The sequence below is a fragment of the Rissa tridactyla genome, chromosome 8 (assembly GCF_028500815.1).
Source record: "Rissa tridactyla isolate bRisTri1 chromosome 8, bRisTri1.patW.cur.20221130, whole genome shotgun sequence".
In the NCBI taxonomy this organism is placed as follows: Eukaryota; Metazoa; Chordata; class Aves; order Charadriiformes; family Laridae; genus Rissa; species Rissa tridactyla.
The window spans coordinates 28136794-28152057 of NC_071473.1; the positions used below are offsets into that span (position 1 = coordinate 28136794).

Sequence of the window (15264 nt, forward strand, 5' to 3'; positions counted from 1 at the left end):
GAGGAATAAACCCCATGGTCTGGTCTTCTGTTCCAACCACTACACCTTATGCATCCTCCACACTTGTGCAAGTTACAGTAATTACATTATGACTGAACTGCTATCTGAGTAATTTTTCCAATCAAATTTCCCAGGTAGAGCACTCATACTTCTGCAGTAAAAGAAAACATGCTGACGATTTCCAGGAGTTACTCTTGCTTAGTATTGCCCGTAAAGACTCAAAGTTTTGTACCGGTTTGGTTTGGGAACACCTGATAGAAGACTTGCCCAGTGCACCTTCCAACAAATGGGACTATCAGTTCCCACAGGAAAATAAAAGTAAAGGACTAAGTAAGCCTTAGCTAATCCTAACGTACAAATAACTGCATAAAGTCAGTTTAGGTGTTTTTATATTAGTGTGGATCTCAAGTAGCTGCTGCTTATTCAGATCTCAATTCTAGCAGTTTTTAAAAAGTATATTGTCCCCGTAGTTGCAGAGGGACATTTTTTACATTTCATCCCGTGGTGTTTTTTGAGAAGAGACCTATAAACAAAAATCAATTTTGTTTAGGTAAGCTGAAATTATTTTTCAGAGATCATAGCTGTATGGTAATTTCCTTTATTCTTTTACCAGATTCTACATATCATGTCTACTTTGACAGGCAAATTCTCACACATGCAAAATCCTACCTTTTTGCTGCGAACTTCCTCCTCCACTTTTAAATTTCTCTTCAGCACAGTATTCTGTTTCTGTCTCTCGTTACTGTACTGGTAAACAGCTGTTACACACCATTCCAGCAATTCAATTTCTGAATTGCAGATGTACAGTATAATTTGTTCCTATTGTGAATGTTCATCTGTTTTTGGTAAAGTGTCGTCAAGAATTACATCATTGATCCTAACCTTGAAAGATTATTATTTTTTATTATTTAGTGTTCTAACTATTGAAATTATTTTTTAGTTTGGTTGAAAAGAACACAGGTTTCATAAAAGAAGTTGGTATCTTTTATTGTTAATAAAATAACAATATTTTTTCAAATGTGTTGATTTGTTGGTTGAAGGCTATAGTAATCTGACATGCCAGGTGATGCTGCCTACTCTACTTTGATTCCAGCAGGTGAAGGAGGTGGCATTTACATAAGAAGAAAAAGGAAATTCACTAAAGGGAATCAGTAAGTAGAACTAAAAATAATAAATAATAGTGGAATTAGCTCTCATTACCAGATAGGAAGAGATAGTAATTGTGGTTTGGCTAGTTAACTACTTTTGGTGTTATTTTTCTACATAAGCTACTGATATAGTTGCTAAAGAAACAACAGTGAAAGGATAAGAACATACTGTGAGCACAGATGGAGCTTACATTGAGGCACATGGAAGGCTACAGTACAGGCAAAAGTTTTAGCCTGTTAACAAATCCAAAATATTTTGAGAAGCACGCTTTCTGTTCTCTTAGGGAAGTTTCTTACTGTCATACATAAGGCCACAGTTTCTCCAGTCTATTTGTCTCCAATGCTTTTGGTGTCTGGTGGCTCTAGTCAGCAGACACATGCTACCTGCACGTAAAAACAGGAGTCAGAAAGCAAGTTGTTCATCTTCCTCGTAAAGTCCTTGGTCTTTATAACTTGACTGTAGTTGAACTTCAGTTCAGCAATTTGATATGGGAAGGTTGTTTATGTTTCGGTTTATCACTGTCTCTCCCAGGCAGCAGCTTTTCTTATCAGTGTTTCCATTAACACACAGTGTTCTGCAAAAAAAAAGAGCAAAAAAAGGAGTGTCCTCTATTTTCATACACAAAAACCACCCTCTCCTTAGATTTCCTTGCACAGGAAGTACATATCCATATTTACACTTATTTGCATATTAAATAGACAAGATAAAACTGTTTCTACCCTACACAGGTGAGTCAAACATTGAAAACCAGTTGAGAGCAAACATACGCATTCGCTGATCTCTTAGGTGTAACATCTACAACTCACAAGTGTCAGCAGGCAGAGGGTGAAACAAACAAAGACAAAGCATCTTGCGCTTCTCAAGCTCACAAATCTAATGGAGAATCCTGTGAATGCAATATTAAAATTCTAAAAATCTGACCCTCAGTCTACCTTGCAATGTTAGCTGCTGAAAGAAAAAAAACAGAGATACAAACTATATCATACAGTCATTTAGGTTGGAAAATCATCGAGTCTGCCTAATCACATTATTGGGCTGTCTGGTGTCTTCCGGCTGGGAGATTCTCATTGGTCTATCTAGAATGGGTTTCTCCTGCTCTTTGGGTCTCGTGCTGCCCAGTATTTGTTTCCTTGCCTCTATGTACTCTGCCTCCCTTTGCGCCAAGGATTTCACAGGGAAGGCTGGTCTGCTGGTGGAGTTGGGATTACTAAGCATGTCATTCGTTGTCAGCTTCTGTAAGATCTGGACCTGCTGGGGAGGAACTGAAGGAAGGCTGGCTTCCTGAATCACGACTGGCACTTCAGGAGGAGATTTTGACTTCCTACTTTCCTTCTGCATGATCTTCAGTTTCTTTTCCAGCTGTCTGCTGGCCACTTCCTCCCAGCTCTAGGCAACTTCATCCAAAAGAGTTTGCCATGACTTGGCTGAAGGAGATTTCTCCCCCCATTGCAGGAGGGAGTCAGCCCTTCGGCAGGCATGAGGGTCACACAGAACTCAAGCACTGCCTTCCTGGCAGCCACAGCCCCAGGGGAGGCAGGAGGTAACAGTGGGCCTGGGGCGGTAATTGTGGCCCTGGGGGGGACAAAACCCCGGTTTGGGGCAGACACCCCTCCAGGGCTGCGGGCATTGGGCATCTGTGCTGGGTCTTTGCCCCCCTCCTGGCTATGGGGGTGTCCCTCTAGGTCCTTGCCCACAGTGCCTAGGCTAGGGCAAGTGAGGCTGGGGGCAGATGGGGGCCATAGGGCAGATCAGGGGCTCTGGGGGGAAAATGTGTGGGCAGGAAGTAGGGTCAATGGCCCTCACCCAGTGGCAAGTAACCCCCCCAATGGTAAATCACACCCCCAGGGGTAGATACACCCTGAAAGGGCAAATCTTCCCCCCAGGGAAAATGCCCTGCCGAGGGGAAGGTATCCCCCCAGGGGCAGATACCTCCTCCCCTTGTGTAATGCCCCACCCAGGGGCACATACTCCCCGCAGATGCCTGTAGCAAGTGATGCCTGAGCTCTGTGTGGGGCAGCTGAGAGGGGTAAATGCCCCCTCTCTGGCCTGGAGGATGGGCAGATCCTGCCTCTGGGGCAGGAGCCAGGGCAGAGCCGGGGGCCATGAGCTGAATTGTCACTGCAGGGCTCAGGACCAAACTGTAGAGAAGTTTAGAATAAACAGCAACTATCAATAAATTCATTTGTAATACACATTATAAAATAGATTATCTGTATTCTGTTCTTGATTATGTGGACAAGTGTGTTTATTTGGGGCTGTGTCACTGTTTAATTAGAATATTTGAAATGTGCTGAACGTCTTTAATGCATCAAACTTAACTTCTCCACAGTTTGTATCTAGAAAGTCTCAATAATTATTCAAAAAGTTAAATGCTTCCCATAAAGTTCAGGTATTCATTAATTATCTTGAAGGGAATTTGACTCCATTTTACCTTTGGCATATGATGTTTGGCACCAGCCCTATGATTTTAAGGGTATCAAAGCTCCCTAAAGAAAAGTCATTGCATGAGGTATTCCTAAGTATTTCCTTCCAATGCTATTAGTTCTAAAGCTGTAAATCACTCGCTTTTCTGGGTTTTAAACCGTACTCTAGCAGTAAGATCAATATATTAGGCTACTGTGCTCAAACATACTGTAAAGTTGGAAGGCAAGATCCCTGGGATAATGGTAGTCTGCAGGAGAAAAAGACCACAGCAGAATCAGTTATAAACTCTCACTAAAGTTTCATTTTTATTTTGGAAATTCTGATTTAACAAGAATGATACAAACATACAAAAAGTTGCTGGGACTGGGCCATCCATACAAGTTGCACAGTAGTATATTCTAAAATAGATGTGTAAATATGTTTTCCCAGCATTCTTACCCCCAAATTTGGTGGTTTTATTCTGAACTATATACTTTCTTCCTATTATTTATGGGAGTAGGCTTAATTACCTCCTAAATAGGAATTCTTCTAGCCTGTTTCCAGAGCTCCCTGACAGACCCAGTAGTTCCTGGGTTTCTGACACAGAGAGGTCTCTGGCAGTGGCAGAAGGCCTGGTTGTGGGAGGTGCCCATTAAGATCACAGGTTGGACGACCTTGGCTTTCCATTATCCTTCAGAGAAGGTTAAATGGAATTGCCTCTATCGAGACGAATATTTATATGTGAGCTCTGCAGAGGTCAGGTTGTGGAAATTAATACACGTGGACTTTATAGCTCCAATTAAGTGCGCAACTGGATTCCTTTATCGCCATCTGTCCAGCAATATTACGCTTCAGCTCCCTGCAGTGGATAATGCAGGAGAGGCCTGGCATTGATTTTTTTTCTTGGTGGATTTTAAAATAAGTGATTTTTTTTTACCAATGTATGGATGCTCTACATCTTCAGGATTTTTATCACACCTCATAGGATATTAAGCATATGAGGATTTAAGCATGCTAAAAAGTCTCCGTAAGTGTTTTAGCTTGAGAGTTCATTATGCAGCAAAAAATTATTTCCATTATAAAACAGATGGGCTGGTGTATTCACTTTTCTCGTATACATAGAGACTGGTTTCTTTACGTCAAATTCTCACATTTTTCTAGGCTGTACATTCATAAGTCTTTGACTTTTCAGATCTTCAGCTGAACTTCTTTCAGTTGTACTTGAGTATGACTCAAGGTCAAGTTGTCCAGACTTCTGGTAGTTTTTTCCATTCTCCACAGAGATGTCTGTAACTGAAAGGAGGTGCCCCAAACTGTTCTTCACCAAAAGCCTTTTTGAGCTCATTGGAGTGGAAGAATTATTTTGCTCTTCTTGTGTTTTTTCTACATTTCAGTCTTTTTCTACATTTCAGTAAAGCACTCACATTTTTTTGTAACACCAAATCGCTGTTGACTCATTTTCTATTTGTGAACTGCTATGAACCAAGACTTCTTTCTGTAAAGTAACTGCTTAGACACTTTGACTCCATCTTATGTTTTTGCAGTCAATTATTCCCAGCTATACATAATAGTTGCTCACCTTATTGGATTAAATCCTATTTACTTCAGATCTTTGTTCCAACTTGTCATTATTTGTTCAATTCTAATTATATTTACTAAAATGCTTGCAGCTCTCACCTGAACAGGATATCCTCCACAAACATGATAAAAATATTCTTTATCCTATTGCATCCAGAAGCAGTTCAGGACTCAGGATGTAAGTATCTGGAGATCTCACTTGCTACAAAGTCCTTATTTGATTGTGAATCACTTGACACTACTTGTGAGTACCATTTTCTAACCATTTCATCTAAGTTTCGTGTAGCTAATGCTCCTCTGTCCTCCGTAGGAGAGTATTAGATGATACCTCATCAGAAGCCATGCTGAAGTCAAGATTCCAGATTTGGTTTTGAGATGTTGTTGTTGATTGTTATTAATCTTATCATCCAAGGCCTTACAAATAATTTACTTAATAATTTGTTCCAGTATTTTGCCTTCTACAAAGTAAATCTGATTGGCCTCTCATTCCCAGCCTTTTCTTTCCTTTTTAAGGTAGGCACCATGTTCTTCTTCCTGATCTCGTGGAACCTCAGCTATCTTTTCTGAGTTCATGAAGGTAATTGCGAATAGCCTGGAGATTGCTTAGCCATTTCACTAAATATATTGGCTGAAACTTACCTGGCACATGACTTCTGTAAGCATCTTACTTGAATAGATTCTATTTCTTTCCTTAGTTTAGCTTTTGTTTTTATGTTGCTAATGTTAACTATGTAAGCCATCCGATTACAGGTGACATTTTGGAGAAGAACAAAGCCAAAAAAAAATGAGGCTTTGGTCTTCCTCACATGACTCGGTAATAGTTTCCTCGCCTACCTGAGGGCAAGTCAGTTCTTCCCTGGTAATCTTGCACGTAAGCTTTTTGTTGTTACGCTCTGTGGCTCTTTGATGGTTTCAGCTCTTTTGTATGTTAACCTTTCTGGATTTTCCCTACACCTTACAAGAAACACTTTGTTGTCAGTTTTAATAATTTAAACTAGATTCTGCTTTTTTCAAAAGGTGCAAGCCATTGTAATGGTTTAGATTTTGCCAGACTCTTCTCTTCCTGGCTTTTCTCATTGCCAGGGTCTGTTTGCGGCCTCCATGTTCATTCTATCGGAAATGGCAAACGTTCCAGAGTGTACTTTTCATTAGATTTGGCATTCAGGGGGATTTGGGATTCAAACCGTGAGTTTACTGAAACTTACTTTCTTCAAGTCTGATGGTTTAATTTTTCTTCCTTCCCTTTTGAAGAGTCATTAACTTACCTAAGGGGGGTTGGACTAGATGATCTCCAGAGGTCCCTTCCAACCCTATGATTCTAATGACCACTGTCACCCATATAGTCTCCTAAATTCCTTTCTGAGTAGGTATCTTGCCATTTCAAGTCTCATTATCACCAGTTCCTATGCTTTGGATGATTTTATTCAAATTAAAGTACCATGCAGTTAATCTTTTTCGTTTGAGGGTTGCTAACGGGTCTTTGCTGTGACAGTGTTCTCTACCTTTCCTTTTTGCCATTATCCAAATATTTTCAGTAGCTCTGTGCCTTATGTTCCTTTTCTCCTACCTATGCTTCCTGAACAAACTCTACCTTTCCATAGCAATAACCAGTCATGACAATTTATTCGTGTTTTTAGTTCTGAATATAATGACTTTCAGTTCCTCCTGTTTATTACCCATATTCTTACATAAGCGTGCAGCATCTGAGTACGATGCCACAGAAACTGTTTTCTTATTGTTCCTCTATTGTAATATTCAGTAAAATCGTTCCTCTCCTCCCCCTTAATTTTTCTTCTTTCCCCATGCTTTTGTGGTTTATCTGAACCCTGTGGTGTGATAAAAATAATCTGAACATAATTTAATTTACACCAGCTGCAGACAACTAGCAAAGATATGTAACAACAACCAAGTGGGGGACTGGCATAGCATAGGACTGTCCAAATAGTCCCGCTTTGCTTTTCTCTGGGAAATGTTCTCCTTTGTCTGCTTGCCTTGCCAGCTTTGAGACCGGTGCGCTACCAAAAAGACCGTGTAACAAATAAACCATCTCTCTGCCTGTTTGAGAATTGAGAATTTCTTACAGCATACGAATGAGCATTAAGGAGAATTAAACACTTGGACATGCCAGCTTTCTTTCAGTAGCTGTGCTCGTACAGCTCCAAAATCAGACTTCGTGTTGTTGCTCTGCACGTAGCTGTGCTTCAGCCTTTACCCCGCAGTGTCCCCGCGTCGCGCCTCCGCAGCCAGGACGGGAGGGGAGGCTGGCAGAGCTGCGGCCGGGCTCCGTGCGTTTCACCGCCCGCGTCGCCGAGAGGGAAGCTGTCGGAGCAGAGCCGCTGTCCTGCTGTCATCGTGAGCAGCGCAGCGTCCCCAGCTCCCAGCCACGAGAAAACCACGTACGAACACGGGGAATGCGGCCGTCCGGGGGTGGCTGGGCGCGGCGCGCTCTCTTACCGGCAGCAGTTACTTTATGTGAGGCTGTGGTCTGACATTGCCGAGGGTTTGGCTGATCCTCGTCTGAAATGGAGGGAACGCAAACAGGCTGTATAAATTATGTGGTTAATTTAAATGCAATTTGTTTCACACACAAAAAAAAAAAAGAGAGAAAACAACAGGACAATCTTTCATTATTTAAACATAAACAATGCTGATATTTATTTAAACATACACATGTATTTACTATTTAAATATTTGTTTAACCATACAAAACCACTGTTGATAAGCAAACACAAGCTACCGCGTAGTGAGACGGGGGTACAAAATCAAAACGCGAACTTAAAAAAGTTTGGTCGTATTTTTCTTTTTTTTTTTTTGGTGAAGAGTACCATGATTTGAAGGTCTCCCACTCTTCCTCAGCTGCGGCCGAGAATTTTGACACGAGTAGGCGCTGGCCCCTCCGCCAGCTGGGTGGTTTGTACAGGGCCGAAGAGAAGCGTTCCCCACGGCCCCCCCAGGCCGGCGGCGGTCGGGGCGCGGGGCGCCTGCCCCGGTGTCAGCTCGCACGCGGCGCCTCGCGCGGCCGCGGGGAACGGAACGGCCGCCCCCGATGCCGGCGCTCGCGCCCCGTCCGCGCGGGGGCGGGGAGGAGGGGGAAGGAGGGAGGGGAAGGGTTGCGCGCGCGCGCCCCCGCCCGCTCCGCCATCCACCCGCCGCCGGAATGTGGAGGGCGCCGGCCCGGCCCTGAGGCGGCTGCGCGGCCCGCCGAGCCCTGCTCGCCCGGCCTCCCGCTCCCTGCGCAGAGGGCCGGCGGCGGAGCGCAGGCCGGGCTGGAGGTGGCGGCAGAGCGGGGAGGACGGCTTGGTTGCTACCGGTGAGGGAGCGGGACGCTGCCCCGGGCCTCCTTCGCCGGGGCGAGGGGAGGCGGTGGGGGCTCTCTTGCGGGGAGGAGGCGAGAGGCGCCGTCGCTCGCTCTGGAGGACCGTCCGGCAGGGAGAGAGGCGATGGCCCGCCCCGCCCGCCCCGTGTCATGGGGTGACAGTGCCCGGTGACCCGAGGTGGCTTCCTCCTCCGGCGGGCCCTGCCGGCGCGGCAGCCGCCTCCGGTCCGGCTGCGCGGCCCCGGGAGCTGCGGCCGCTTGTCCCGGGCCTCCCGGCGGCGGCGGAGCGGGGGGAGGCAGGAGGTGCGTGGCCGTTCAGGGGATGGTGCCGCCGCTTCGTGTTTTCGTGTGTTTGTGGGGTGGGGGGAGCTGCCTGTGCGCGGCCGGGCGGCGGGGGGGTGCCGCTTCGGGAGGAGCCGAGCTGGAGGAAAGTGGGGGGGATTTAAAACATAAAAGTTGTTTTCTTGCTGAGGCAAGGGAGAGGGTTGTGGAAATGTTCATCTCCCTTCCTTCTCCTCCTTAGGAAAAGTGAAGTCACCTCCCAAGAGCCCAAACTAGCAAACTACTATCCTGAATCTGTGCTGTCTGCATGGCTCGGATTCATACACATTTGGGCTTTTTTGTGAATTTTTTTTTTCTCTTTTTATTTTTTTTTTTTTCAAGCCGCCTTCCACAGTTAGGCCCTCCCTGACTGTGATTCGGCACAGAAATCCTTGTCTTCAGACAGGGTACTGCAAAACTTGCTGAAACCATCTGAAGTGGCTGTGGCACTCTGAATGAAATGGACTTGGCAGCGCTGCTGGGTTCTGAGCTGCTGAAGTGTGGCGTGTACTTTGCTCTTGCTGTCACTCTTTCAAAGCTGCGCTGTTAAGATTGCTTGTTTTTGATAGTGTTGTAAATAAATCATAACTTACCACATCTGATAGCTGCATGCATGTATGCAGCCGTTCTTTTGTGTAGGAGGGGGGAAGAAAGACTTAAAGTGTCAACTCTTCTTCAAAACGGAAACAAAGGCAGCAACAAATAAGAAATAGCTTGCCTAAGTAAGTGGGTTTTCTCTGTCACTGTCAAGCTGTAGTCTCATAACCATGTTGGTGACTTTTCAAACAAAACTTTGGAGAAGGGCAACTGTCCTTAGAGATCTTAGTGATGCTACAGGCCACATTTTCTTATCCCTTTAAATTCAGGAAAAGTACCATGGGTTTATTTGTCTGAGTCTCTGTCATACAGGCCAAAATCCTGAGTGCCGGTCAGATTGGCTCATGCTCCGGATCTCAGGAAGATTTACTGGGGGTATAAGATTGGTTGTGCAAGTTATGCCTGTGTCAGGTTTTAAGTAGGACTGTAGCCAATTCTGCTTGTTTGTGTGCCTTATATGGTGTTAATGATACTAATTAAGAGGTGGGTTTGCAGTTTAAACTTGAAGGGACTACAAGTATAGTTACACACAGTAGGCAGAAACTGACTCCAGTGTTATCAGAACTGAAGCTAAATTGGAGCATTATTGGAAGTACTCAGCAGTGTTTACTTTAAGGTGGTTACAGTGAAATGTATTGCTTGGTTAAAAATAGCGTTCAGTCCTTTTAAAAGTGATTCACAGATTCAGTAACATTAGTAAGGGGATTGCAAAAAGGGCCAGGGCATAATGTGGCTTTCTGTGGAAACAGAGTTCCTGGTGCGTACTCCCGAGCACTTGAAGACAACCTGAGTTGTGGATGCACCTTCCCTTGTGTCATCAATGGGAATTCCACGGCGGGAAGTGCGTTGAGAGAACTACTCTAGTCAAAAAGTAGTACTTTTATTTCTTTTTTTTTTCCTCCTGAGTTGCTTTTTTGGTTAGAACAACTTCCTGAACCAGCTCACTTGCCTGGTGATATGGACGTTGTCTCAGCCCAGAGGAGGAAGGAGTGTGTTGGTAGGGAGGAGGGGACAGCTGCAGTCCCGATACAGTCACATAAGTTGTGATGGGTGATGGTCGTGGTTTTATGGTCAGCAAGTTAATGTAAGAAGGCACAGCTGCTAAAAGAAGCAACCCTGTGTTTTTGATTGGCTTATGCCACCTGTGGTGAAGGTAGCAAATGACAGTAAAGGTGGTATGAGCTCTTCTTTTCCTGTCAGTACTGGCTTACATTGATTATGAAGCTATGGTGTCATTTGTCTTATTTATTTACTTTCAGCAACATTAAACAGGCTACTGCTTTTTAAGAGCCACCTCCACATCTCTATTTTTCTTCTATATGTACACAGAAATAGCTGTGGTTTCCTGCTGCTGTCTCCTTTGCGTATCGTTTCTTCTCTCTAAACTTTTTGTTGATTTGTTAATTCCAAGGAACAATCTGGGCATTGTTAGATAGGGGCTTTTGTAAATGTATTCAGCTCTAATTTCAAAATAGTCAGGTGTATATTGTTATTTCCTCTGCTATAATTGGAAGGCTATTTCAAACTTGACTGACCTTAGTAATTACACACCTGATTTCCAGTCTGGATTAATCTGTCATTGGATTATACCCATTTCATGTAGCCAATGGACTGATATGTTGTATTGGCACTTTTGATCTTGGTATCAAAAGCAGTAGTGCTCTTAAACAAATGGATGCAAAAAAGTGTGGAAGTTTATCACTGAAAGTTTGTTTTCTCTTTCGACCACTAGCTATATTAATCTTTCCTGCAGTAGCTCTCCATGAGTTTCTCCCCATGAATTTTAGTCTTTACCTTCTAAGTGAAAATTAAAATGCTTATTTCAGGTATTCACACTGAGCTTCATAGAGGTGTCCTTTTAATGGAGATTATTTTCATAAGTATATTTTTGTAGGATCTGTTTTTTCAAATTCTTACCTTTGGTAGTTTATTCCAGCCTCAGTCTTACTCTACACTGGTACAGCTATTAAAGGAGCCATTATTGTAACCTGTATTGCTGAAGGGATTCTTTCTTCTTTGACAGAGTCCTGGTTTATAAGCAAAGCCTGACATATTTGAAGAGAGTTTGAAATTTATTTATTTCAGCTTTTCCTGTATTCTTAACTTTAAAAAGGAACAAAACTAATTGTAGGTTATTAGAAAATACCTCTGTGGCTTTTAAGGTGTTTACTTAATTTTGATATCAGAAATGTTCCAAGAGGGGACTCTATGAAGCAGAAAAAGTAGTTAGTTTGTTGGGTGTGACTCTTTGTGAAAAGTACATAAATAAATAAATTGTTTCCAAAACCTGCTTAGTTAAATAGATATTGCTGAAAGATGAGTAAAGCCCTTGTGGAGAACCTCTCTTTGGTGGAGTGTTTCTTACTCTTTGGAGAGAATAGCAGGAACAAAGGTCTTTCTAATGTTTTTAAGTGGAGAGAGGAAAAATTAGTTTTTGCAACAAAGTGAGAGGGGTCACAGCCTTCTGCTTTCCCATTTTGGTCATCCATGAAACACGAACCAGGATATCAAAGGAAGTGTGGGGTTTTTTTAGATCAGGTAAGCTTAAAAGCGCAAAATTGTTCTGATGCTGAAAACTCACGTTCCCTAGTTATGGGGGAAGGAAGCACATGGGTACAAGGGGAAGAGGTTCTAAGGGCAAGTAGATAAGAGATGTTTACATTTTTATGCACCATGTTGGATGCATGTTTACTATATGTACAGGACAACTGAAATTTTTTAATGTATCATTAAAAGTAATAAACTTGATGCAAAAATTGCTGAATAAAAGTTTATGAAATAGAATCATAGTCAGATTAAATAATACATTAATGAAATAGAATCATTTAGGTTGGAAGGGGCTTCTGGAGGTCATCTAATCCAGCTCCCTGCTTAAATTAAAGCAAGAGCAATTTAGATAAGGTTGTTCCAGCCCTTAACACCTTTCTGGGTAACCTGTTTCCTCATTTGATTTCCTTCATACTAAATTTTTTCCCCCCTTTAACCTAACTGGAATTTACTTTCCTACTTATGTCTGTTGCCTCTCATCCTGTCACTGTGCACCGTCCAGAAGAGTCCAATTCTGTCTTTTCTGCACCCTTCCATTAGATAGTTGACCGCAATAAGGATTCCTCTGAGCTTTTTCTTTTCCAGGCTGCACAAACCCAGTTCTATCAGCCTATCATTTTATGTCATGTGTTCCTGCCATCTGGCCAGCTTGGCGGCCTCCACTGGACTTGCTGGAAGTCAGGGAACAAGTTCCTTGAATTCAGAGTCTCTGTTTAAAGCAAGCCTGAAGGATTGCCCTTCCACAGTGAGCATCGCTCTGCATGGCATCAGCGTAGAATCAGAGGATGCTTTGGGCTGGAAGAGACCTCTGGAGATCATCTAGTCCAGCCTCCTACTTCAAGCAGCTCCAGTTAGAACAGGTCACACGGAGCCCCGAGTGGGAGGGTAGTCTTGAACGCCTTCAAGAAAGGAGATTGTCGAATCTTTCTGGGCAACTTGTTCCACTACTTGCTTGATCGTGCTCACGGTTTAAAAACAAACCAACCAACCCACCCACCAAAACCATCCTTTCACCTGACTGGAATTTCCCAGGTTCCAACTCGTGTCTGGTGTCTGTTGCCTCTCAGCCTGTTGTTATATGCCTCTGAGAAGAGCCTGGCTCCATCCCCGAGTCCTCTGATGCAGTAGTTGTAGACAGCAGTAAGATTCTCCTCTGCCCGTTTTCTTCTCCAGCCTGAACCAAGCCCCGTTCCCTCAACCCCTCACTGTACATCCCGTGCTCCTGCCACCTCACCAGCGCGGTGGCCTCCACGGGACTTGCTCCAGTGTGGCAACGTCTGTCTTGTACGGGGGAGTCCAAAACTGGGCCCAGTACCCCACACACAGCCTCACCGGTGCTGGATGCAGGGGATGGATCACTTCCCGGACCTGCTGGCTGGACTCCTGCTAACGGAGCCCAGGGTGAGCTCAGCCTTCTTTGCTGTCAGGGTACAGCGCTGACTCCTCTTCAGCTTTTTGCCTGCTGGGATTTTCACGTCCTTTTCTCCAAAAGTCACTTTTTATCTGGTTGGTGCCCAGGCTGTCTTGTCACACGGGGTTATTCTGCACTTGCCTTTGTTGAACTTCACGAGGCTCCTGCCAGTGCCTTTCTCCAGCCTGTCCAGGTCCCTCTGAGTAGGAGTCCTGCCCTGCAGAGCATTCCAATTTGGTGTCATTGTCAACCTTGCTGAACATACGTTCGGTCCCATTATCCAGGTTGTTAATAAGGACATCAGGTGGTACTACTTTCAGTGGTAATCCCCAAGGGATGTGACTGTAACCACATGTTACCGGACTTGGTACTGCTGATTGCTGCTCTTTCAGCCCAGCAGTCCAGTCAGTTTCCCAAACACCTTATTGCTTGCTTTGCCAGTGCCTGTCTCACCAGTTTGGCTGTAATGATACTGTGGGATAATGTTGTTAGTGGCTGGCCTTCTGCATTCAGTGCTCTTCCATCATCTTCTAAGCCAGTCATTGTTCTTGCAGTAAGGTATGGTGTTCATCAGGCATCATTTTCCTTTGATAAAGCTATACTCACTACTAGCTATTCCCAATCAGCTTCTTGGCATAGGAATGGCTTCAGGGAGGATTTGCTCCCTAATCCTCTCATGGACTCTACGTTAGGCTGGCTGATCTATAGTTACCTGCATCCTCCTCCTTGCTCTTTTTGAAGTTGGGTACAATGTTTGCCTTTTCTCCCGGAATAAGGAACCTCCCTCAATCTCATGACCTTTCAAAAAGTGATAGTGTGGCCTGTCAGTGACACAGGCCAGCTCCATCAGGACTCTCAGATGCATCCCATCTGTTTCTGTGGACCTGTGTATTTCCAGTCTCCTTAAGTGCTTCCAAACTCTATCTTTCTCTTTGGAGGTAATTCTTTACTCCAGCAGACTCTGCTACTAGGCTCAGGGGTCTGGGAGGCTTAAAGGGTAGACCTTAGCAATGAAAACTGGGGTAAAAAAAGACATGGAGTTGGTCAACCCTTTCCGTAACCTTTTTTACTAGGACCCTGTCCTTCTGAACAGAGGGAGCTCTTCTTTAGCCTTCGTCTTGCACAGGAGTCCGTCCTTGTTGCCCTTCATGTCTTGTCAGTTTTAGTTCGAGCTGGATGTTGATTTTTCCTAATGCCATCCTTGTGTGCATAGGCTGCATCTCTGTTCTTCTTGGGTAGCCTCTCCTTGCCTTTATCTTCTGTGTGCTTCTAAAGCAGAGATCCAGACTGTTTCACATTACCCTTTCATATCTAGAAATGTGTAAAACTTTGGAAAAAAAATTTTTTTTGAAGTCTTGGTTAATAGTGGTTCTAATCTCAGCATGAAATGTTTGAATGAAAGCAGTCAGTTCCTCCTAAGCAAGCAGTAAGCATTACCGGACTCTTGTGATAAGGGACTGACTGAGTCCTGTCTAAAATGTAGAGTGGAACTTGTACTGTGGTACCAAGGAGACAAAACAATGAGAAAAAAGAACCACATCTCTTCCCCTCCCCTACCCCCCAACTAAAATTATTGACATTAGGTAGAAATTTACAGCTTCAGTGTATGCTCCTCCTTTATTTGTGCGTTGTAGATAGACGGGAGATGTTGATATCTAGCAGCAAGATGGCTGAATTAATATTTAACTTAATGCAGTCTGTATATAAGTGCTTTCAATTAGAATTAATTTTATATTTTTCTGTCAATGCATAAATTCATTTTAGAAATCATTGGAATAAACTAAAGTTTTGGAAATTGAACCATTTTAAATGTGTAGTGGGGGATAGTTTGTTTCACGCATTCATTCGACCCCGTAGTTGTTATCTGTGGGTTTTATGTTTCTCAGTTATTTGAGGAGAAAATAAGGGAGAGAGTTGTTGAGTTATAGTCTGTGCAAACAGC

At 43.8% G+C, this 15264-nt stretch overlaps 1 protein-coding gene and 1 long non-coding RNA gene across 4 annotated transcripts in view; one reads left to right on the forward strand and one right to left on the reverse strand.

The window, feature by feature from the left end:
• Positions 1 to 15264, forward strand: part of RABGAP1L (RAB GTPase activating protein 1 like) — a 261963-nt gene that overhangs the window by 5131 nt on the left and 241568 nt on the right. Inside the window, exon 5 of one of the 3 annotated variants that reach the window (XM_054211199.1) lies at positions 1094 to 1151. The gene's annotated coding sequence lies outside the window, so the exon portion shown is untranslated. Of the gene's footprint in view, positions 1 to 1093; positions 1152 to 8266; positions 8441 to 8610; positions 8750 to 15264 lie in introns of those variants that run through there. The other 2 variants (XM_054211198.1, XM_054211200.1) reach the window with 2 other exon arrangements.
• Positions 3852 to 8140, reverse strand: LOC128913516 (uncharacterized). Its single transcript, XR_008467995.1, has 2 exons — positions 7956 to 8140; positions 3852 to 7647 (listed from the first exon to the last, which is right to left on the reverse strand). It is a non-coding gene; the product is annotated as an uncharacterized LOC128913516 (long non-coding RNA).